The following is a 5999-nucleotide window of genomic DNA, read 5'->3' on the forward strand; positions in this document are numbered from 1 at the left end:
TGGTCTTCGCTCATTTTAGCGTCTTTTCGCCAGGACACAGAACTTTCACCGCTTCAAAAGCACTGTCAGAATGGGAGCTCTTGTCAAGCACGTCTACGCTCTATGACTGCTCGCGTGGAGAAGGAAGAGGAGGAAGAGGAGAATAAGGAGCAAAGGAGGAGGAAGGGGCGGAAAACGAAAAGGAAGAGGAGGAGGAGATTGGGGAGAAGGAGAGGAAAGACGGAAACGATGAAGAGAAGAGGAAAGGAAGAGAAGAAAAAACAATATAATAAAAAATGAAAGGAGGACAAGGAGGAAAAGGAGAGAAAAAAATGAAAACATGTATATTGAAGACGATGATAACGATGATGATGACGATGACGACGACGACGACGACGACGACGACGACGAGGAGGAGGAGTAGGAGGAGGAGGAGGAGGAGGACGACGACGACGACATCCTTATCGTCCAGTTTTTAACATATTCATCCTTGAGACAGGCAGGTTTCAATGATGGCCAAAGTGGCGCTATCTGCTACACAGTTGCAAAAAGTACCACAATTACTACTAGTGCCATCACTCTCACCAGTACCATCAGTGCCAACAGCGTCTTCAGTGCCACCAGGAAAAACCAGTACCATCAGTTCTTTTACTGTCTTCAGGACCAACAGTGTCTTCAGTACTCAGTACCAACAGTGTCCTCAGGGCCAACAGTGTCTTCAGTGCAACCAAGAAAACTAGTAACATCAGTTCTTTTACTGTCTACAGTGCCAACAGTGTCTTCAGTGCCAACAGCGTCTTCAGTGCCAACAGCGTCTTCAGTGCCAACAGCGTCTTCAGTGCCACCAGGAAAACTAGTATCATCAGTTCTTTTACTGTCTTCAGTGCCAACAGCGTCTTCAGTGCCAACAGCGTCTTCAGTGCCACCAGGAAAACTAGTATCATCAGTTCTTTTACTGTCTTCAGTGCCAACAGTGTCTTTAGTGCCAACAGTGTCTTCAGTGCTAAGAGCGTCTTCAGTGCCAACAGCGTCTTCAGTGTCACCACGAAAACCAGTACCATCAGTTCTTTTACTGCCTTCAGTGTCAATAGTGTCTTTAGTGCCAATAGCGTCTACAGTGCCGACACTGTTTTCAGTGCCAATAGTGCCAACAGCGTCTTCAGTGCCAGCAGCAAAACCAGTAATATCAGTTCTGTTACTGTCTTCAGTGCTAACAGAATCTTCAGTGCCAACAGTGTCTTTAGTGCCAACAGTGTCTTTAGTGCCAACAGTACTAACAGCGTCTTCAGTGCCACCAGGAAAACCAGTACCATCAGTTTTGTTATTGTCTTCAGTGCTAACAGTGTCTTTAGTGCCAACAGTGTCTTCAGTGCCAACAGGGCAAGCATTACCATCAGTACGAACAATGTCTTCGTTGCCAAAAGTCCCAACAGCGTCTTCCATCCTACCAGTGCCAACAGTGTCTTCAGTGCCAGTGGGTCGAGCCTATTCATCAGTGCCATTAGTGTTATCTTCAGTGACAACAACGCCACCCGTGTCTTAAGTGTCTTCAGTGCCAGCAGTGGCAACATTTTCTTCGATGCCTACAGCGTCTTCAGTGCCAACAGCGCCTTCAGTGCCATCAGTGCTAACACCGTCTTCAGTCCCGTCATTGATAACAATGTCTTCAGTGCCAACATTGTAAACAACTGTACACCCCCCATCTCTTGTTCAAGGCACGTTTGGAGGGGGGGGCGTGGCTCGGTTGGAGCAGCGCACGCCTGGTAACCGCGCAGGGATTCGGCGTCGGTTTGAATCCTGACCGCGCCGCAGAGGTTAGGAAGGGTATCCGCTCTGGGTGATGGCCCCTGACCGCTACTCGCCTCGGACCTGAGGGGACTTGGTGACGTCACTGTGTGTGTGTGTGATGCGTCAGCTTCCTACGGGTGTCGTCACTGATGTGGCTATAGCGTGGACACCGTTTCCTGCGTTCATGTAGGAACAGTTCCAGACAAATGTCAAGGTCGGGGTCTGAACACACACACACACACACACACACACACACACACACACACACACACACACACACTCGCGTACACACACAAAACAGTTTACCACACAGAGCTGTGGATCTTTGGAACAAATTGGACGAAACAGTAGTGTGTGCAAAAACTATACACGAATTTAAGAGCAAACTAGACACTGCGAGATTAAAAATACGGGACACACACACACACACACACACACACACACACACACACACACACACACACACACACACACACACACACACACACACACACACACATATATATATATATATATATATATATATATATATATATATATATATACATTATATCGTTCATGGCTCAATGATGATCGTCAAGCAATTGTCTATAGCACATATTCTTTGTTTTTGAATTAAGCTGTTTTGCTTCGAGTTCCAAAGTACAAGGATGATCGTTCTATCCTAACCTACGACCAATGCGTTTACCCAAATAGGATGTCATACACACATACATACATACATACATACATACATACATAATACCGTAAATATATATAGTACCTTTTACCTGCGTCACGATGAGGAAAGTCTGCCCATGTCAGCTTCTTCATTTTGGAGAAAAAAAAATGGGTCATTGACGTTACAAAAAAAAAAAAAAAAAAAATCTGAAGAAAAAGGAATCTAAGTTGCTTTGGGTATCCCTGGGCTGAATGGAAGCCTCTGGCGACATCAGAGGCAATACATACAACTCCACGTAATGAAGGAGTTAATGACTTCATTTGTAGAGGTTGCGGCACACTAGAGATTTCTCGCTAGCATGCTACTTGCTTTTGCTATTTCATTTGAGAAGAAACGACTTCGGTTACAATATTCTACAATTCCGTAAGAACATTTCTCAACAATGTGTCGTTCGTATTCAAGGTTAAACTTCTTTTAGTTCGTCACTCAGCTTCTCTATGACGCAAGAGTAATTTGACTTTTAGAAATTCGAAAAAAAAAACGTAACTGAAGTAGCTTTAACTCAAAAGAAGTAGCAAAATCAAATAGCAGGTAGCAAAAGCAAGTAGCAAGAGCAAATAGCAAAAGCAAGTAGCAAAAGCAGGTAGCAAAAGCAAGTAGCAAGAGCAAATAGCAAAAGCAAGTAGCAAAAGCAAGAAGCGTGCTAGCGAAAATTGGCCCACCACCCCTACCCCCACCTCCGACCTCAGTTGATGAAAAAATCTCTTGCCGACAAATGGCCTGAGATAATTCATCCCTGCCGGAGCATACCGCCGTATTGAAAGCCTTCATCCATTCAATACAGTAACCCTCTCTTCATACGTAACCATGGCAACGACGACAACAATTCTATACGGTTAAAGGGACACGTGGACCTTAAGGGGGTCACGGTCGGTCAATCCACTCTTCACCGGGGTCTTCGACTTTAATCTGAATAGAATATTCTATTCTGCCACTGCATTGAAGATGTTAAGTGGTTGATTGCTGTCCTAGCGTGGAGGACGGGTTCCCCGCTGGTGCGCCTTGTTAGCCTCAACGCTTGTCGTGGTGCTTTTGTTTCTAAACTCGTCCCTTCTGTGCGCATGCGCGTGCTCCCTTTTTTGTCTGTCAAAACATACCCGTCAATAAAAGAGACGGGTGAGGGGGGGGGAAGCTTGGGGGACGGGGGGGGGGGGACTGCCCGAAGGGTTTTGTATACCGTCTAGGACAAGAGTATGTCTGGCTCCTAAAGTGGTTTGATGGTATACTAGTAATGATCATTATCTGTCTACTGTCTGTCTGGTCTCTCTCTCTCGCACTTGCTCTCTCCCTCTCTCTCTTGCTCTCTCCCTCTCTCTCTTGCTCTCTCCCTCTCTCTCTTGCTCTCTCTCTCTCTCTCTTGCTCTCTCTCTCTCTCTCTTGCTCTCTCCCTCTCTCTCTTGCTCTCTCCCTCTCTCTCTTGCTCTCTCCCTCTCTCTCTTGCTCTCTCTCTCTCTCTCTCTCTCTCTCTCTCTCTCTCTCTCTCTCTCTCTCTCTCTCTCTCTCTCTCTCTCTCTCTCTCTCTCTCTCTCTCTCTCTCTCTCTCTCTCTCTCTCTCTCTCTCTCTCTCTCTCTCTCTCTCTCTCTCTCCTCGCTCCTCTTTCGTCTCTTCTTTCTCTCTTCTCTATTTCTCTCTATGTATGTATGTATGTGTGTATGTATGTGTGTATGTATGTGTGTATGTATGTGTATGAATGTATGTATGTATGTGTGTACGTGTGTATGTATGTATGTATGTTATTCATGTATGTATGCATATATACATGTATTTATGTATGTATGTATGTATGTATGTATGTGCGATTATGTATGTATGTATGTATGTCTGCACTTATGCATGCAAGAGTGACCACTGGGAAAGAGAAACTAAAGGAAGCAAAGCGCTTTCGTATTCTACATCTTCAGTGTAAAGTACATAGAAAAGGAAGATTACAGCATTATATATATATATATATATATATATATATATATATATATATATATATATATATATATGTATGTATATATGCATCTATAGAGCAATACGGGAAGGTTTTTGGTAAGACACCATCTCCACTTGGGGACCTCCTGGTATGTATTCATGTGTGTATGTATGATTGTATGTATGTATGCATGCTGTATGTATGTTATTCATGAATGTATGTTTGTATGTTATATGTATGTATGTGTGTATGTATGTATGTATGTATGTAATGTATGTATATATGCATGTATGTTATTATCCTCTTTAACTATTTTTCTCAATGGGTGAGTCCTAATACGTATGACCAATCCACAAGTCACCTCTGTAGGCGTGGCTTGTCAGCAATGTATAGTTTGTGTCCATTTCACCTGTTCTTCGTTTCGATGTTATTGTTCACTGTTATTAAACGTTGGTGTTCTTCGTCGTATCTCTGAGTAAATGTACGGGAAAGTCTGCGTTGCTTGGAACATTTGTTTTCGTACTCAGGATTACATTCGTTCGACTCCTAGAGTTCGTTGGGGACAGCAGTTTCAGCGGAATAGCGAGGGGAAAAGAGGGGATGAAGAGCGAGATATGAGGGGAATGAATAGCGGGGGGGGGATGGGACTCAGTATAACAGTTATCGTAGCTTTTAACACGTATAGCTACGGTTACACTCCAATCTTGATTAAAATCCAACTGGTTCGTTGGAATCCGACCATTCTGTTGACTAGTGTAATCGTAGCTTTAAACTACGGTTGCACTCCAACCTTGGGCAAAATCCAACTGATTTGTTGGAATCAAACTATTCTGTTGACCAGTGTAACCGTAGCTTTAAACTACGGTTACACTCCAACCTTGGACGAAATCTAACTGATTCGTTGGAATCAAACCATTCTGTTGACCAGTGTAACAATGGCTTATGGTGTAGTACACGCAACATTCATGCCCTCCCTGATTGCAGCTCCCGTGTCTGTGCCAAGACCAGAGCTGGACACCTGGATCTGTATCTATTTCCCTGCAGCTGAGGCAGATGGACATAGTAAAGATTCCAAATCCCTGAGTACCTGAGTGTTGCTTATCTTTACAAACTAATATTTGGGGATGGCTGAACTTAACTGGGTTAGATTAGGTTAGGTTAGGTTTAGTAACCCCAGACTACCTAAGTTGTTGTTGTTTTTAACCTTGCAAGCTAATATTTGGGTGGCTGAACTTAACTAGGTTAGCTAGGTTAGGTTCAGTAACTTAGCCTAACCTACCCTAACCTAATCTAGCATAGCCTAACCTAACCTAACCTAACCTAATCTAACCTATCCTGAACTAAACTAACCTAACCAAGCTAATATGTGGGGTCGCTTATCTTTACATGTGTTAATCTGGGGTTGCTGGTTTTACAACGTCCGAAACGACAGCTGGTATGCTGTAGACGAGATAACACTTGGTATCCTTCAGCTTAAGTAGAGAGAGGATAATGACCTCAAAACGAAGGTTTATTCGCAGGTCAACTTGGGTCAAAGGGTCAATTTGGTAGAGTCGGATCTAATGAATCACTGGAAATAAGAAGTGTTTGTG

The sequence above is a fragment of the Oratosquilla oratoria genome, chromosome 8 (assembly GCF_046742065.1).
Source record: "Oratosquilla oratoria isolate Oo_2021 chromosome 8, ASM4674206v1, whole genome shotgun sequence".
NCBI lineage: Eukaryota > Metazoa > Arthropoda > Malacostraca > Stomatopoda > Squillidae > Oratosquilla > Oratosquilla oratoria.